The sequence below is a fragment of the Xenopus laevis genome, chromosome 1S (assembly GCF_017654675.1).
Source record: "Xenopus laevis strain J_2021 chromosome 1S, Xenopus_laevis_v10.1, whole genome shotgun sequence".
Lineage (NCBI taxonomy): Eukaryota > Metazoa > Chordata > Amphibia > Anura > Pipidae > Xenopus > Xenopus laevis.
Genome location: NC_054372.1, coordinates 20,213,324 through 20,231,511, shown reverse-complemented (window position 1 = coordinate 20,231,511; position 18,188 = coordinate 20,213,324).

The following is an 18,188-nucleotide window of genomic DNA, read 5'->3' as shown; positions in this document are numbered from 1 at the left end:
ATGAATTGCCTTTTTATTTATAGAGAACCCAGTTCTGTCAACCTCTGCTGTATATATCTGACGTTGGAAGTAGGAGACTCTGGGCAATGGACAATATAGTCTAGGTGTCATTTTTATGTCTGATTTACTTTAGTTGCTTCAACAATTTGCTCAAGCATTGAGAATGCAGGTACAGGTATGGAATCCATTATTGGGAAACCTATTTCCAGAAAGCCCCAAATTATGAAATTTTATCCAAATAATCCAAATTTAATAAAAAATATCTCCTTTTTTTCTGTAATAATAAAACATTACCTTGTACTTGATCCCAACTAATATATAATTAATGCGTATTCAAAGCAAAACCAGCCTATTGGGTTTAATTAATGTTTAGTAGACTTAAAGGGCATGTAAAGGCAAAAAAATAAAATACCATTTTTACTTTCTTTAATGAAAAATAAACGTATTTCCAATATACTTTAATTAAAAAATGTGTATAATTTTTATAAGAAACCTGACTGTATGCAGTGAAATTCTCCCTTCATTTACTGCTGTGGATAGGAATTGTCAGATGGTCCCTAACTGCTGAGCAGGGAAACAATCATACTTATGAACAGCAGGGGGAGCCCCCCCCTTACTTCCCAGCCATGTAGAACTCAAGCAGCTTTGTTTGTGACGATCCCTAAGCAGCCCAGACCACACTGAGCATGTGCACAGTCTTAGTCTTGCAAAGATGTATAACAAAGTTACAAGATGGTGACCCCCTGTAGCCAACTTTGAAAGCATAAATTATTTATTTGATTAGGCTTGTGGTGCAGTAAATTCATGTTTATATTTAGTATACAAAATGCAGCATTTCTGACCTTCCCCATAGGCTAACATTGACTTCGGTAGCTTTTAGCTGCTGAACTAGGGGGTCAAATTTTTTTTTAAAGAGACAGTACTTCGACTATCGAATGGTCGAATAGTCGAACGATTTTTACTTCGAATCCTTCGATAGTCGTAGTCGAAGGTCGAAGTAGCCCATTCGATGGTCGAAGTAGCCCAAAAAAACTTCGAAATTTGAAGCTTTTTACCTTCGAATCCTTCACTCGAAGTTAATGAATCGGCCCCCAAATGTAGTAAAACTGACAAACTCTGAAGTTCCAAGTTTCTCCCTATTGTCTGCCCATTGCCAACAGTAAGGGGTTATTTATTTAAGTTTGAATGCTATATAAAATCCAAATTTTTACTGGAAAAAAACCTCAAATTTTTCAAGATTTATTATACTCAAAGGCTGCAAAAAGTCTGAATCTGAAAATCCGGCATCTCAGACCTGCCTAGGTTGTATATAAGTCAATAGGAGAGGTCCCTTTCTTATTTGGACGTTTCTGTGGTCTGCGCTGGAATTAACCATGAAAATCTGACTATTTTGGGCTTTTTGGGCAAAAATCCAAAAAACTCTGGCTTTTCTGGAAAAAATTTAGCAATTCGGGGGGAAAATCTGGAAAAAACGTATGATTCCGTTTTTTTGCTCAATTTTATTGTTTTTTTCCCGATCCGATTAAATCGAGCCTTTTTTAATAATAAATAAGGTCAAATCATGTATTCTACTTTGGGCAGACTTTTTTTTAATGAAATACTTAGAAAAATAAGGATTTTGATAAATAACACCCCCTAATGATAATTCAGGTGCTTTGGACTTGAGCATGTGTGATAGGGCTGTGATTTTAAAAAAATGTGAATTATTTGATTACAACAGAGTCTATGGGAGATGCGCATCTTGTAATTTGGAGCCTTCTGGAGAATGGAACAGATCCCATACCTGTGTGTGTGTGTGTGTATATATAAGATTTAGATTAAGCACCCATTATTTGTGGAATTGAATTAGAGTGCAGATACATATTTGAAATGTATATACTGTATATATCTTATATATATGATATATCATCATGCCTTGTATTTCCTTACATGCCTTCATATATTACTGTCTATTTGAGGCTATTAAAATGGAGAACTCCTGCCGACAAATATTGTATTTTTCTCGCTTGCCGCTTGCTGGGAAGGGGTGTCCTTCATTAATCATAAAGCAATCACAAGACAAAAGCCTTTGCTCTTTCTTTCATAAACAAACATTTTAAAGGGGTTGCCCACCTTTAAATTCACTTTAAATATGATGTAAAGATTTATATTCTAATATAATATACAATTGGTCGTCACTTTTTTATCTTCAGTGCCTTTTGAATGATTTGGCTTTTTGTTCAGCAGCTCTCCAGTTTGCAGTTTCAGCAGGTATTTGGTTGCTAGGGTCCAAATTACCCTAGCAACCAGGCAGTGGTTAGGATGAGAAACTGGAATATGTACAGAGGGGAATAGAGAGGGGTGAATGAATAGAAGGGAATAGAGAGGGGTGAATGAATAGAGGGGAATAGAGAGTGGTCATGTAGAAAGAGAAGTAATAAAAAGTAGCAATAACTATAACATTGTAGCCCAGCAGTATGATCATTTCTTAGCTGCTGGGGTCAGTGACCCCCGGTTGAAAGCAGGAAAGAGTCAGAAGAAGGGAACTGTTGAAAAAAAAAAAACTGTAAAAAAAAAAAAAAATGAAGCTCAAATGAAATGTTGCGAAGAATTACTCATTGTAGAACATACTAAAAGTTAATTTAAAGTTGAACTTCTCATTTGAATACATTTATACAAATAAATGCATATTCTAAAATCTTGGGCTGGGGAATATCTGCCGCCTAAGATCATTGATCATTTTCAATAAAGAGAAGTGAAGCATTTATTGGATTTAACGGCATTACACAATGACAAGGTTATTTCTTCAGTGTTCATCACAATGATTAATGCCTAATAACCACTTCCACAGACGCCTGGATTTGTAACCCCCTCCCTATAATATCCGATACCCTTTTTCCTGGAGCACCTTCCTACCGCGCTCGCCTTTTTCTCATATTTCAGTTTCTTTTTAGGCAGGCGGCCATGTCACTTAATTAAGTTGCACTTTGACGGAAATTGTTGGCTCAGTCTTACCCGCTGGTAACTTTCATTTGCCAAATGTTTCCTTTGATTGCTTAACCTCGAGTCTCAGTGATATCAATGAAACACGGTTTCCAATCACTTCTAAATACTTTGAGCTTTCATGGAAGGTTTGTCCTTGAGTTGTGAGATCAATATCAGTACCAACATTTCGGGGCACATTTACAAAGCTCGAGTGAAGGATTCGAATTAAAAAAACTTCGAATTTCGAAGTGTTTTTTGGGCTACTTCGACCATAGAATGGGCTACTTCGACCTTCGGCTACGACTTCGACTACGAATCGAACGATTCGAACTAAAAATCGTTCGACTATTCGACCATTCGATAGTCGAAGTACTGTCTCTTTAAGTAAAACTTCGACCCCCTACTTCGGCAGCTAAAAGCTACCGAACTCAATGTTAGCCTATGGGGAAGGTCCCCATAGGCTTGCCTGAGTTTTTTTTGATCGAAGGATATTCCTTCGATCGTTGGATTAAAATCCTTCGAATCGTTCGATCGAACGAATAATCCTTCGATCGTTCGATCGTAGGATTTGGGCTAAATCGTTCGACTTCAATATTCGAAGTCGAACGATTTTAGTTCCTAGTCGAATATCGAGGGTTAATTAACCCTCGATATTCGACTCTTGATGAATCGGCCCCTTCATCTTTATTGAACTGTGATCAATGAACTGACTGGCTTTGGCCAAGGTGTTTCGCTTTAGAGAGATTTTCAAGAATATCTGTAATGTAGTTATATGTTCTTTTTTCAATAAGTAGTTTTGATTTTATAGTTCAGCTCTTCCAACGTTCACCATAAAGCCAAAAATGTACAAAAAAGTAATTCAAATTATTCTTATAATCAGTCTCAATATTAATAATGATAATAATTGTAAACCGTTACTGTGTTGTTCCTACTGTTCAAATCGAACCCCCTGTCCCACCAAGCATTAAAGGAGAACTAAACCCTAAAAATGAATAGGGCTAAAAATGCAATGTTTTATATTCTGAACTTATTGCAATAAGTTTGAGCTTGTCAATAGCAGCAATGATCCAGGACTTCAAACTTGTCACAGGGGGTCACCATCTTGGAAAGTGTCTGTGACACTCACATGCTCAGTGGGCTCTGAGCAGCTGTTGAGAAGCTAAGCTTAGGGCTCGTCACTAATTATCCAGCAGAAAATGAGGTTGGTCTGTAATATAAGCTGGTGCTGTAATAATTACTAATGTGACATTTTTATTCTATGTGTACCGTGTATTTTGAGTTGGTCCCTAAGCTCAGTAACTGAAACCAACATGGAGCATGTGCAGTGAGTCAGCAGAAAAGAAGATGGGGAGCTACTGGGGCATCTATGGAGACACAGATATCCCTGCTAAAGGGCTTTGGTTGTCTAGGGTTGACACAGAAGCCCAAAGCATAATGTACAGCATTTCTATCACACTTCTTAGTTTAACTTTCCTTGTCCTTTAAGTTATTTACTGAATCCATTCAGCCTCCACAGAGTTCTTAAACTGAGTTTTAGGCTATAATTCTAGGTTTGGCGGTTACACGAAGACCAAAAAAAAAAAACTGCTAGGGACGGCAGGGGATGGAGGGGTGGTTGGAGGACTTTGGGGAGCAGGTATGTTATGTGGGCCCCTGATGCAGCAGCTCTGGTGAGCCTGGACCCTCTTCAATCCGACATGGGGCTCTGTTGTGGCCTGCAACATCTGGCACACCCTAACTTGGTGGATGACAGGGAGTTGTTAAATGCTTCCCCTCAGCCACCCCTTATAAATATTGTGCTTCTGAATGCAGGCAGTGCTGAATTAATACAATTCGGAAAAGAGAATGTCATGGCACAAAGTGCAAAACACATGGTATGAAAATTGCCACAGCTTATTGCTCTTTGCACCCTGCCCTCACTTTGCCAATGCCCACTGTATGGCACTGCCTATTCTGTTCAGTGTCAGACTGGGACAACAGGGGCCCACCCAAAATCCTTAGACCAGGGGACCACTCTCAGTACTATTATTCTTCCTCTTCTCACTCAAGCTCTCCTAGTCTCTTTTCTTTACATACTATAATCTATTATTCAATCTGTTTCACCTCTTTGTTAAGGTAATAAGGAATGACCATGAAATAGGTCAAATGTTTAGCAGCATGAGGGGCCACTGACACCTGGGCCCACAGGCAGTTTTCCTGGTATCCCTGTGGGCCAGTTTGACACGGATTCTGTTGCTGATGTACAAAATAGTTAAAATAGCTCATTTGGGCTGAAAAAAGACAATAGTTTAGTTAAGTTTAACTCCTCCATGGTGTAAGACGTGACTCGTTTTTCCTTTATGCAGATTCAGTCTATACCATTAACAACATTCCTTTAGTCATTATATACAGTATATACAGGGCTGGATTTACATAGTGGGCTCCCCTAGGCCCACTATCGTTTGTCGCCCCTGTCGCTCCGGGGGGACAGGAGCAATGGGGATTGGCGCACGGGAAATAAAAAATTATTGTATCTCCAGCACATCCCCATTGTTTTTGAACCAATGTGGGTGTGCTTGGGCAGCATGCCGCCCCCCTAAAATCCTGCCGCCCTAGGCCCGGGCCTAGGTTGCCTTTCCACAAATCCGGGCCTGAGTATGTAGGAATAAATCCCAGGCACCATTATTATAAAAAGCACCTCAGACATTGGCTGAAGACACCCTTTTTTATGCCAAAATTAAACATATTTGCTGAAATTCCCAGCAGGCCTGATTTTGCACATTGTGCCACAATATTAATAATGTGTTGATGTTTGATTATTTCATTGTTTATTTCTCCCTAATAGCTATTCATTGCAATTATATTTACACAGTTATCCGCAAACCCATTATCCGGAAAGCTCCAAATTATGGAAAGGCATTCGGAGCCAATCAATTTGTATGATTAACCTTGCTCTGGAGTTCAGCAGCCTGCTAAAAAGACATTGTGGGTGCTATTAACCATATTATGGTGGGCCAATTACATCCGAAAGCCCTGATTATAACGGAGACAAATCAATACCCTACTGACAGTGTATCACAGAAACAAATCTGCTTATCCAGGGAAAATTTAAAGGATGCCAGAAGTCACCTTGGCATTCCTAGAGCTGTATAAACAAACACGGCTTGTGGTCTCCTGGTTTTATAAGATCACCGAACTCTGATCTGAAGTGCCTTAGGTCATTCTTACATTTTAATCCCGCATAGAATATTATGCTCCGCGTCTCATTGGAAATAATCCAATCCAACATAGACTAAAATACAAAGTTAGCAAAATACTCAGAAGTCCCCATGCTGTGTATTTGGTAAGTAGCTCGAGGTTGTTTCTCTATTTAATACTCATATTCACAACAGAAAAGCAACTCATTCAGTAGCAAATGCTGTTGGCTTTGAAAACTAAATGACAGCAGTCCGTTTCTTGAGCCAAGCGGAATGATAAATATATATATATATATATATATATATATATACAGTATATACCGTGTGCCTGCTATTGTCTATAAAAATTCAGCTCATGTTATGTTAGAGTCTTTGAGCCTCCGCTGCAACTGAGCTTAATGGCTTTGTGGTCTGCAATAAATTGCTGATATAAATGCTATGCTGTATTTAAGCATCACCTAAGAGTAGAAATGTGATCGTTTGTAAATTGAGTGCCTTAATTCATAAGCTCACCACACAATTATCAGTGGTCTTTTAGAAAACATGCTGTTCCTGATAAATGTATATTTTTACACATAAAACTGTATAAATTGCATAAATTACATACATCCATCGTTTGCATTGCCTCCAGACTTCAGTACAGATATTAATATTGGCCTGCAAGGGGAGAGTACGGGTTATAACCAAGTCTGAGGCCTAGAGTAAGCATGAAATGCATGAGATACTAAAGCAGTGAGATTATAGCATATTACATTTTAACTTTTATAAAACCAATAGGGTCAAAGATGAGAAGGAGCTTAAAATTGCAGTATGGTGTGAATCTAAACTCACTGCCACCTGATGGACATGCTCTTCAATTTGATAGAATGAACTTGGGGCCACTGCCTGTTTATACTTTGCAGTTAATTTAAGTAGAGCTGTTTCTCTATGCCCTTTCATTCATATATGCCCAAGCCCACGTCCATGCCAGCGCTACTTTATCCACAGTTCCCTGTTAACGAATGTGCTATTTACTTTCCTCAAAAACCACATCAAATGTAAGCCATCACAATATTCATATGATTAATAAACTAGAGACAGTCCAGAGGAGGGTAACATAGATGATCCACTGTTGGAGTGAGGAAACCCATACGGTAACATGAGGAACACTTTTATATAGAAAGAGTCACAAATACATAGAGCAGTGCACAATAATGAATGGAGTCTGTACCTGACCTTTGCAAGTGGGATGATCTCATAAAATATGTATTAAATGTTTCGGGACTTATTCAGCCCTTCCTGGAATGTTAGATGCATATGTGAGTGTCTCTCTGCACTTTCAATAAAATTGGGAGCACCCCGCTTGAAAAGTTCAGGAACAGACTCTATTTTGTTATTTAACTGTGTATGCCAATTACATCCCGGAAGAATCTATCGTAGTTAACAATTCCACTATCACCCGTCTCCCCAGGATCGGCACCTTGGGGTTATTCTAGATTCTGCCCTGTCGTTCGCTCCTCATATCCAGTCACTTATTAAATCACGTGACGTCACTTCTACCTTGAAAACCCATATTGGTGGGTTGAAGTGGTTCTCTCCCCACGAGATCCAATTTTGTTCAATCATTGGAGCAGGTTGGTGATACTGGAAGGGGAGTTGACTCTCGATAAACCCAACCCTTGCCTATGTTTTTGTGTCTATGGTAGTGAAATAATATTACAGTCAGATACTGAGGAAAGTGATTGAGGGGACTGATTATTCTCTCTGAATAAGGGGATAGACATTACCCCATTTCACTTATTCTTTGGATTTTTCTTGGCTCATGCAATTTATAAGTCTTCTCCATCCGCCATTTAAGACAATCCAGTGTTTATAACAACATATCAATCTAGACATCTCTGAATCTCTATCTGTCTTTCATCTATCAATTAGCTGTCAGTCATTGATCAATCTCTACAATGGGATTAAATAGCCATATACTCTTAATGAGACGTAAACCCAAAAATAAAATGTTTCTCTAATGTCACTGGTTTTAAACTTATTTGTAAATGTAGTTGCTATTGAAAGCATGACTGTCTAAGGTCTGGAGGGGAGTTCGGGTGAATAGGGGTTAACCTTATACTTACCACACTCACCAAGGCTGAGGCCTTACCCACAGAACCTTCCTTCAAATAAGACAACACCCATTTTTTGTTGGATAATAATGGCCGCAGCTTCTTTATTAATCTTTCTGCTCAAACATCCAAACATCAATAATCCATAATCAATATTATTCATATTTAACAATTATGAAATATTTTAAACATCCATAACATTACATATTATTTTTAACCCTAACTGTTTCTTAAACTGTCCTGATGACCTTGGGCAGATGGTCCTGGGATTACTATCATGTGCATTGTACCTCCGTACCACTGCACTCCTCATGAATTATGTTTTACCCATCAGCCGCAGTACACCGACTCAATGGTATTTGTCATTTTTTGCCACCAGGGGACCCCATGCCCGAGCTGGCAAATTATCCATTATTCCTACTTTTTCTGTAACTCATAATAATGTCTTCTTTAACTCTCTGTTTTTTCCCAGGACCACCACCAAATGCTGCGACAATAAAATAAACCTTTATCAGCTCACACTGCCTTAAACCCACTTCAACTTAGTCCCCTGTATACCAACCAATTACCGCTATGTAATCTCGAAACAAGGGAGGGTAGGGTGGGCTTGTGTCACCTGTGGATTCAGGTAGGAAAAGGAAGTGCCCTCTCCCGCCTTTCCTATTTATCCACCTATACCCCTATCTCCCCCCCTTTTCTAAACGTCCTTTTTCTTTTTCCCTGGCCAAACTTCCTGCCCTGCTCTCTCTCCCCCCATGCCTAACAGTTATGCCCCTTTTCCGCCTATACAGGCTCTATCCTATATTTATCTGTCTCTCCTTTGCTATTTTCTGGACTGCTGGTTTTAACTACTGAAACAAAAGCAGAAATGAGTTGATAAACAGACCAGTGAAGAAGCAGTCAAGGCATTGTGGGCTGGAGGATAGCTGGCTTCTGCTTTATTGTTTTAATAGTCAGAATCAGAAATGAAAGTAGAGTACACTCAGAAGGGACCCTATTTTATTTGGGACATCCTAAACTGTTCTATAGACAGTGGACAGAAGGATGTGTGATACAGTGAACTGGACAAAAAATCACTTAATTACACAAAGTGCCATTCCCAATATATCCGGACCTGGTACTGACCCTTCTACATTAGCTACTTTACACTCCCTGCACCTAAAGTAAAGGCTACATTCTATAACACTGCAGTTGAGACATGAAGCTGCCATTCTCTTTGTCATTGTGGTGCTGTGTATTTTCCAGGATTTCTTTAAGCTGTTACCCATATCCATGTAAGCTTGTCAAACAGAGATGGAGAGACAGGTGAGTCCAATGCTGGTTTTAAGTTGCATTCCTTCTAGTCTGATGGTTATCTGCTTCTATAGGCTTGGGGATTCTGTGTTACATGATCTTTTGTTGAGTTATTTGTTACTGTTTAGGTCTCATCGACATTAAAGGCTTCAGGGATTCTTGTTATGTGATATCTTGTTGAGTTACTTGTGAATCTTCCCTTCCTAGTTTGAAGGCTTCAGGGTTTCCTTGATACTGTACTTGATCTGTATTTAATTGTTTTGTGATCTTTTGTTAAGGTATTTGTTACACAGCTTCTTATTATGTGTTAACACATTCAGGGAACCACTTTAATGTGATGTTTGGCGTTATGAGGCTATTATGTGATGATTTCCTATTCAAGCTAAGGTAGCCAGGGGCATGTTTTATTGTATTTATAACATTTTAGTTGTTCTGTACATATATTGCATTCATTGCTTTTAGTTATTGATGGACGAATCTGACCCGTTTCGGTTCGGCACAAATTTGCGAAACAGCGAAAATTTGCCGAAATTCATTGAAGACTACGGGCAACTATTTTTTTTTTAACGTGCAACAAATTTTCGGCATGCACCCATTAGTGAGTTTATGCCTGTCATTTACAAGGAGAAACTTGGCAAAAAATTTCGCTCATCGCTACTTTTAGACTTAGGTCTTGAAGATGATGCTGGCTAAAGTCACACAGCTGTAACACTCCTGAGAGTTCCAGTGTAAGGGATTTGGGGAATATCCCCAATGATAGGAAGTGGTGAGTCCTACAGGCATTGACCATTCAGGAGCAAGATATGATAAGGGATGGAGTGGGCATAGAGACAGGACAAGAAAGGAGTGGGATGGAGTGGGAATAGAGACAGGACAAGGCAGGAGTGGGATTGAGTGAGCATAGAGACAGGACAAGGCAGGTGCAAGATGGACATTGCAGAGAGACAGGACAAGACAGAAACAAGATTGGGAGCAGGAACAGGATCGGAGCAATGAGACTAGAGCCGAAAAATGATTGGAGCAGGATCAAGGCAAAAGGGGCATGAGCAAAAGGAGCAAGATCTAGGGACTAGCTATAGTGCTCAAAATACCAGAAGCTAATGCTCAGGCCAGGTAGTGATGTGGGAGATTGGTTTTTGTAGGGCACAGTTGGCTCTGATTGGCTGGCCAATAAGGCTGCTGGGTTGTGATGGGTAAATCTAGCGTAAATATGAGAATGAGAGTCAAGAACTTAACAGCTGCTCTCCTGGCCCAGTGGTTAAGGAGAGCAGCCACAAGGTTTCTGGCTCGATTCCCAGAAGAGACTTAAATTGTATCTACAATCTTATTGCTAACCGAAATTATTGAGAATCTTGATGGTAAAAAAAACATTGACTTCTACATGACTTCTACAGGTTTTATCTTGAGTATTTTCAGATGCAGATTTCTAGCAACTTAGGAGCAATGGGGTTTGGGAATTTGGTTGATTTTCTTTTTAAATAAAGTGAGAAAAAGTTTAGTTTGAATAAATAACCCCCTTAGTGTAACTATGTGTTGGGGTTTCAAGGTTCTATATACAACAGGCAACAGAAGATGTAGTTTGGAACCCTAAGAAGAACTGGCCACCAGAGACATGTCCCCTTTTCTGATTTCTCACTTGAAATACAATTGCCTGGAAAACACCACATAAATGATGCAGTAAAAGTATCAGCTAGGGAAGAGAAACTATGTCCTAGTCCCAACTATAGACCAAGGATCCTCTGCAAACTCCAGTAACTACTATACTGTAGGTAGGAGTGCAGGAAGAATGTTTTAGCTTATAATGCTTATGAAGCAGTATAGCTTCATAGACTTAAAACATCAACATACTGTAGGAGTGAAGGAACATGTTTAGGGTAAAATAGAAGAAACAAATTTAAAAAAGTCTGTAACTCGGAAGAAAGAAGTCACTTACAGAGACAGACTTACAGGGGATGGGCTTATAGAGTCCAGAGTCTTAAACAGGCAATAAAGAGTGGAACAAGAGAAAGGACATAGACCTTCACGAATGGTCAGCATCTTATAACTGTGCAATTTTATGGTGTTAATATTAAGGCTGGATGCTCATTCTGTGGCAGAATAAAAGTGCAATATGATGTATCATAGATAGGTATGTTGGTGTAGGCCATTTGTAGAATGCAGCCTTCTGCTCACCTTGAAGTCTTGCAGTTACTAAGCTGTATGTGAATATTATCTATTATAATTGTTCTATGTATGTATGTATGCATTTGTGTAAGTTATGGTTTGCTAAGATCACTTGCCACTTTTTGCCGTGTTGTAAATTAATTCCACTGCTCCCGACTTACTTAGTTTTTTTGCTGGTAGGGTGATGGTCCTAAAGACAAAAAGAATCCCCCTCCCTATGGAAAATCTTACCTGTGATAAAAAAAGAGACCTATTTCTGCGTTATGCTCCTCATCCTAAAAAATCTACTTGGGTTTCAATGTGCATAAATAATGACATTTTTCCAAAAATAGTAATGAAACAGTAACCCTATACAACAGCCGCTTTAACACCTATAGTGCTGGGCTGCTACTTCACTAACCAGTAAAAATCTATAAAGTTGCCAAAGCTGATAACAGAAAAGAAAAATCTGCGTTTTGCCACAATATTAGAGTTTCTCTCAAGCCCCATAGGACATCAACTGAGGAATATATTTTAAAAAATAAATTGAAGTAATGACATTTCCAGGATCGCGATTTGCTTGATAGTAGTTTAGTCGATTTAGCAGATAGCACATCCATTAGCAGGATATATTATGTAGCCTAGCTTATTTGCCTTTACAGTATTTCTAGCTATAAATTAGATAAAGGAGAGCAAATCCTGTGGTCTGCTTAAAGTCAACAGATACTTCCAAGCTGTGAGCATTATGGAGCGCTCTTAGCAGTTCTGAAAGGAATTCACATGGGAGCTGCTGTGCGGGAAATGACTTGTGTTATTATACGCTACATTAGACATATTGCTCTATGTAATGTCTCTATTATTAGTTAAAATAGGTATCTTGCCATTGCACAGGCTTTCTAGTATATGGCTATTCATGAAAGGAGAACCCTGTTATATGTACTGATGCCTACAAACGGGAAATGCATGATTAAAAGAAAACAAAAGAAAATCAGTTTTGCATCGTGCAACATTTTTTTTTACTAGAATCCTCTGGACCTGGGGTTTTCTGGATAAGGGGTTTTTCTGTTATTTGGATCTCCATACCTTCATTCTGCTAACAATCATCTAAATATTGGTTAAACCCAATAGGCTGGTTTTGCTTCCAATAAGGATTCATTGTATCTTAGTTTGGATCAAGTACAAGCTACTGTTTTATTATTACAGAGAAAAAGGAAATATGATTTAAAATTTATTTATTTGATTAAAATTGAGCCTAGGGGTGACTGTCTTCCTGTAATTCAGTTATGAATAGTGGGTTAAAAATAAATAAATAAATAAATAAATATATATATATATATATATATATATATATATATATATATATATATATATATAGATATATATATAGTCAACTACAAGAGGTCCTCTGCACTCAACCCATTATCAATATATTTAAGACAGCGACATTTTGTGCATACTGCTACTAAAAAATGCCTTACCCTTTAAACAACACAGGGATTGTTTGTCCATATATTGCAATATATTTAAGCTGAACAACTACGTCAAAGTCATCCCATATCTGGCCAGTCCTACACTCAATTTTCATCTGATTCATTAAGAATTCAATTGCTTAATTATACATTTTACAAAGGGACTAAGTTTTACCTGCAACTTACTTGCTGCTTTCAAAGTAAAACTCCCAAACTTGGTTGCCCTTTTATTAGACACCAGTGGGATCACCTGACTATAGTTGGAGAGGGTGGGAGCTACAACATGGAGCTGGTCACTGCTCCTGTATAAACTATAACAAACAAGGGAAAGTTGTGCTCACCACTATTTTTTAAAACCATTAGGCGGGGGTGCAATGATGCTGTGACCACAAAATACATATAGTCAACTACAAGAGTCCTCTGCACTCAACCCATTATCAATATATTTAAGACAGCGACATTTTGTGCATACTGCTACTAAAAAATGCCTTACCCTTTAAACAAAACAGGGATTGTTTGTAATTAAGCAATTGAATTCTTAATGAATCAGATAAAATTGAGCATAGGACTGGCCAGATATGGGATGACTTTGACGTAGTTGGCCAGCTTAAATATATTGCAATATATGGACAAACAATCCCTGTGTTGTTTAAAGGGTAAGGCATTTTTTAGTAGCAGTATGCACAAAATGTCTCTGTCTTAAATATATTGATAATGGGTTGAGTGCAGAGGAATCTTGTATTTGTCTATATGTATTTTGTGGTCACACCCTCATTGCACCCCCGCCTAATGGTTTTAAAAAATAGTGGTGAGCACAACGTTCCCTTGTTTGTTATAGTTTATACAGGAGCAGTGACCAGCTCCATGTTGTAGCTCCCACCCTTCCCAGTTATAGTCAGGTGATCCCACTGGTGTCTAATAAAAGGGCAGCCAAGTTTGGGAGTTTTACTTTGAAAGCAGCTAGTAAGTTGCAGGTAAACTTAGTCCCTTTGTAAAATGTATAATTAAGCAATTGAATTCTTAATGAATCAGATGAAAATTAAGCATAGGACTGGCCAGATATGGGATGACTTTGACGTAGTTGACCAGCTTAAATATATTGCAATATATGGACAAACAATCCCTGTTTTGTTTAAAGGGTAAGGCATTTTTCAGTAGCAGTATGCACAAAATGTCTCTGTCTTAAATATATTGATAATGGGTAGAGTGCAAAGGACCTCTTGTAGTTGACTATATATATATATATATATATATATATATATATATATATATATATATATATATATATATATATATATATATATTATTTTTTTTTATTATTATTATTTCTCCCTCCTTGAGGGCAAAGCACTGTACAGCAAAACAATAAATTATAAAAAAAATTATCAATTAGTAGTAACAAACAAGGGGTCACTGCATTAATAAGTAACAATAAGTGCATTATTAGAATTACAATTCACATAAATATAAAATATAATGACAATACAGATTTAGTGCTCAGTGTCAAGGAGACAAGGATGGAGGACCCTACCCTATGGGGCTTACAGTCTAAATAAGAGGGTGACACAGACACAATTCAGAGGGGTATTAAAGTACTGAAGGTTACAGTGGGTGACACTGTCATATAAGAGCCAGTTCCCAAACTGGCTCAAATAAAGCTCTGCTAGCAACTAAAAGGTAGATCACATGGCATGTTATTCTAGTGGCTCAGAGTGGTGGCTTTGAGACTGAGGGACATGCCAGTTTGCAATTTTAGCCATTCGCTCGCTCACTGTTTTCTGCTTTGAGTCTGAACGCAAACATACGCAAGTTCCAACATGAAAACAAAAACCCAGGGGACATGAACTCAAGTAGAAAAACCACCAAAACCTCTCACAGAAACATGGAAATTGCATTCTATAGAAAACCCTTCCCACGTGTAGCCTGCAGTGGTATAACATTATACACAGGTTGACCTGTAAAGTAACCTTGACACTTGTGTAGATTTAGAACCACAATACAGAGCTTTTAGAGATGCCGACATGTTGTGCTTTTACTGTAGCTTCTACAGAGTACGGTTTTACCTGACAACTCCACTACTGGGACCCTTTCATTCCTGGTTTCAAATTTCCCTTGAAATATTGGTATGTTTTCACAGAATGTTTGCCCCCAGTATACCACCCTTTGTTCATGAATAGTTTTTGTTCATGAACAACATGTTCGCTAACATTCGCAATGGTCTTTGTGAACATTCTTTGCGTTAGCAGCCAATTTTACATCTCCCCAAGATTAATACAATAGACAAAAAGCACAGTTGTGCTAATGGAGGCAATAAAATGCACATATTGAGGCTCTTCATTAAAAACAAGGAACGTCCATACATGCTCCTTGCACTTCCGAGTAGCAGTGCTGGGCCAAACTTTGTTTGCTTCCAAGACCTGGTAACTGGCCATCCTGCCACCGCCCCCTTGAGTTGCTTGCAAACCTAACTGGGCCTGTGGGACACTGGGAAAAAACCTGGTAGGCCCGGCCCTTGTAAGCCCCCGACCCAGGCCCGATCCCTGCCAGGTACTTTTGGGACACAACCTCAAATTGTGGCTGCAAGGAGGTAAATGGTATGCAATGCACGGTGCATGTGTAGGGTGGGGGGCTGTCAATAGTGGAGTGGAAGAATTTAAAACTGGGGTGAGTGGGGACCCTAAAGTAGGGCCCCAAACACCCATGCACAGTGGGCAGCTGCTTATGCCACCTACCCCTAGTTGCAGCCCATCTCAGGTCTGGGCTAGGTGTCAAAATAGGCCCTGGCATTTCAAGTACACAGAGGCCCAACCAGTCTCCCACCAGCCCACTCCACAGTGACTAGGTCTATATATATATGTGTCTATAGCATCTTACAGCAGCCCCTCTGGCATTTGCCAGAACTCACAGATTGCCAGCCCGGGCCTGGCCCTTCTATATAGTTGTGTCACGAGCCATTGCGTCTGTCTTAACTCAATCAAAAGTTCACCTATTGACACTGGGGGACCCAGAAGCTACTGCCACCGTGCAGTATAGTTGACTTTTAATAACCGATTCAGAAAGAATTTTCATTATTTTTCTTCAAACTTCTTAGGGGCTGATGTTAAATGTTACAACTTTAATCCAAGTTTTTTTTTTGCACTAAAACTCCCAAACTTGAATGATAACTTCAAAGCTAGTATTTATTAAGCTAAAAACAGCTTGAAAAACTTGAAAAATTACCTCTAAAATTAGCCAAATCCAGATTTTAATAAAAAGTTTGGGTCCAAGTTTATATCAGTGACAGTTCCCTTAAAACTAGGAGCAGAAGCTAATATGGCACCACATAGTTTTATGAACAAATATACATTAGTCAATAAATTAATTCAGTTTTTTTTATTAGATACAATATTTTATGCCCAGTGCATGCCTTACTATGTTGAAATTGAAAAGAAAAGACAATTTCTACTGATGTATATTATGGATTCTGCTGCCACTCAGTGGTAAAAAAGCCTAAGTGCTTCCCCAAAATACACAGGGAGAGAACTCTAAGGTTATTTACTAAACTCTGAATGCAAAAATCACAAAAAAATTCTTTTTTTTTTTTTTTTTATAAAATCTGACTTTTAAAAAATCACTAATTTTTAGGAATTTATTAAACCCTGAGGATGTAAAAGTCCAAATCAGAAAACCATGCATCTCAGACCTGCCGAGGTTGCATAAAAGTCAATGGGAGAAGTCACAATGATTTTTTGATGTGCGATTGGTTTCGTACAATAACACGAAGCTTTTGGGCAAAAATCCGAGTTTCCGGTGAAAAATTAGAAAGAATTTTAGAAAATTAGATTTTTCCCCGCAAACAATGTAATAATGAATATCGCGGATTTGATCAGCGTTTGTAGCAGAAAATATTGAGATACATTCAGCCTTTTATAAATAACCCCATTAATAAATTAGTAATAATTAACCGATTATATGAAAAACAGGTACAGATAAAGTCCATCTTCCATAGTGTATATATTATTTTTAAAAAAATGATTCTATTTTTCTCTGTAATAATAAAACAGTAATTTGTACTTGATGGTAACTGAGCTGTATGAATCCATATAGCTGGCAAAACAATCGTATTGGCTTGATTCAATATTAAATTATTTTTAGCAGAATTTTAGGAAATCCAAATTACAGATAGATTCCTCAGGAAACCCCGGGTCCCAAGCATTCTGGACAACAGAGTCAATATCTATACTACTTTATGTGCAGTACATTCATATGGCAAATCCATTGTGTTCAATAGCCATTATTTTTCTATAATGTGGGATATTTGGATGGCCCTGGTTTCAGCTTATCTTCAACTCTTATGGTGTCTCTTACAGTGAAGTATCATCTTCTCCCTTACCATTATCTATTACGGTTCCTCAAGATGTTGTCCTTGTATCTTCTCTGCATATTTTCTACCTTGCTCAACTTATCAATTCATATGGTTCCTAAAAGCTCCTCTTTATTGAGGTTGTATCTTATGTCTCTCTCTTCTCCCAATGTCAATGCAGATCTCCACAAATCTCAAGACTCTGCTATATGGTCTATGTGTATGTGCCAATACCCCCTTAAATGGTTTAACACATAAATTCTCCCCCTTTCATAACATCCCAGAAATTTCTATTACCATTAATGACTTCATTATTACTGTCACGGCCGGCACCCAATACCAGAACTGGTGCCAAGTACCCTGGTCTCAGCTCGGCTTCACCAGTAGTGTGACCACCGTTGGGCTTCGGGAGGAGCCCTCAGCTTACTTGGGTGCCACCTGGACTTAATGAGGGGTGCAAGGCGAGATGTTCTGGCTAGCAAAGGGGCACGGCTGTTAGCAAAGTCTTTTTGGGTCGAAGGTCACGGTACAAAAGGATTAGGCAGAATCGTAGTCAAGCAGGCTGGGTCGAGGCAGGTAGATAGCAAGGATCGTCAAACAGGCAAAGGGTCAAAACCGGGTGATCAAACAAGGGGTTAAACAGAAGAGTTGTCGTAAGCAGGCAAAGGTCAGGATCCAGAATTCAGAATAGTCAAAATAGCCAGGCAGG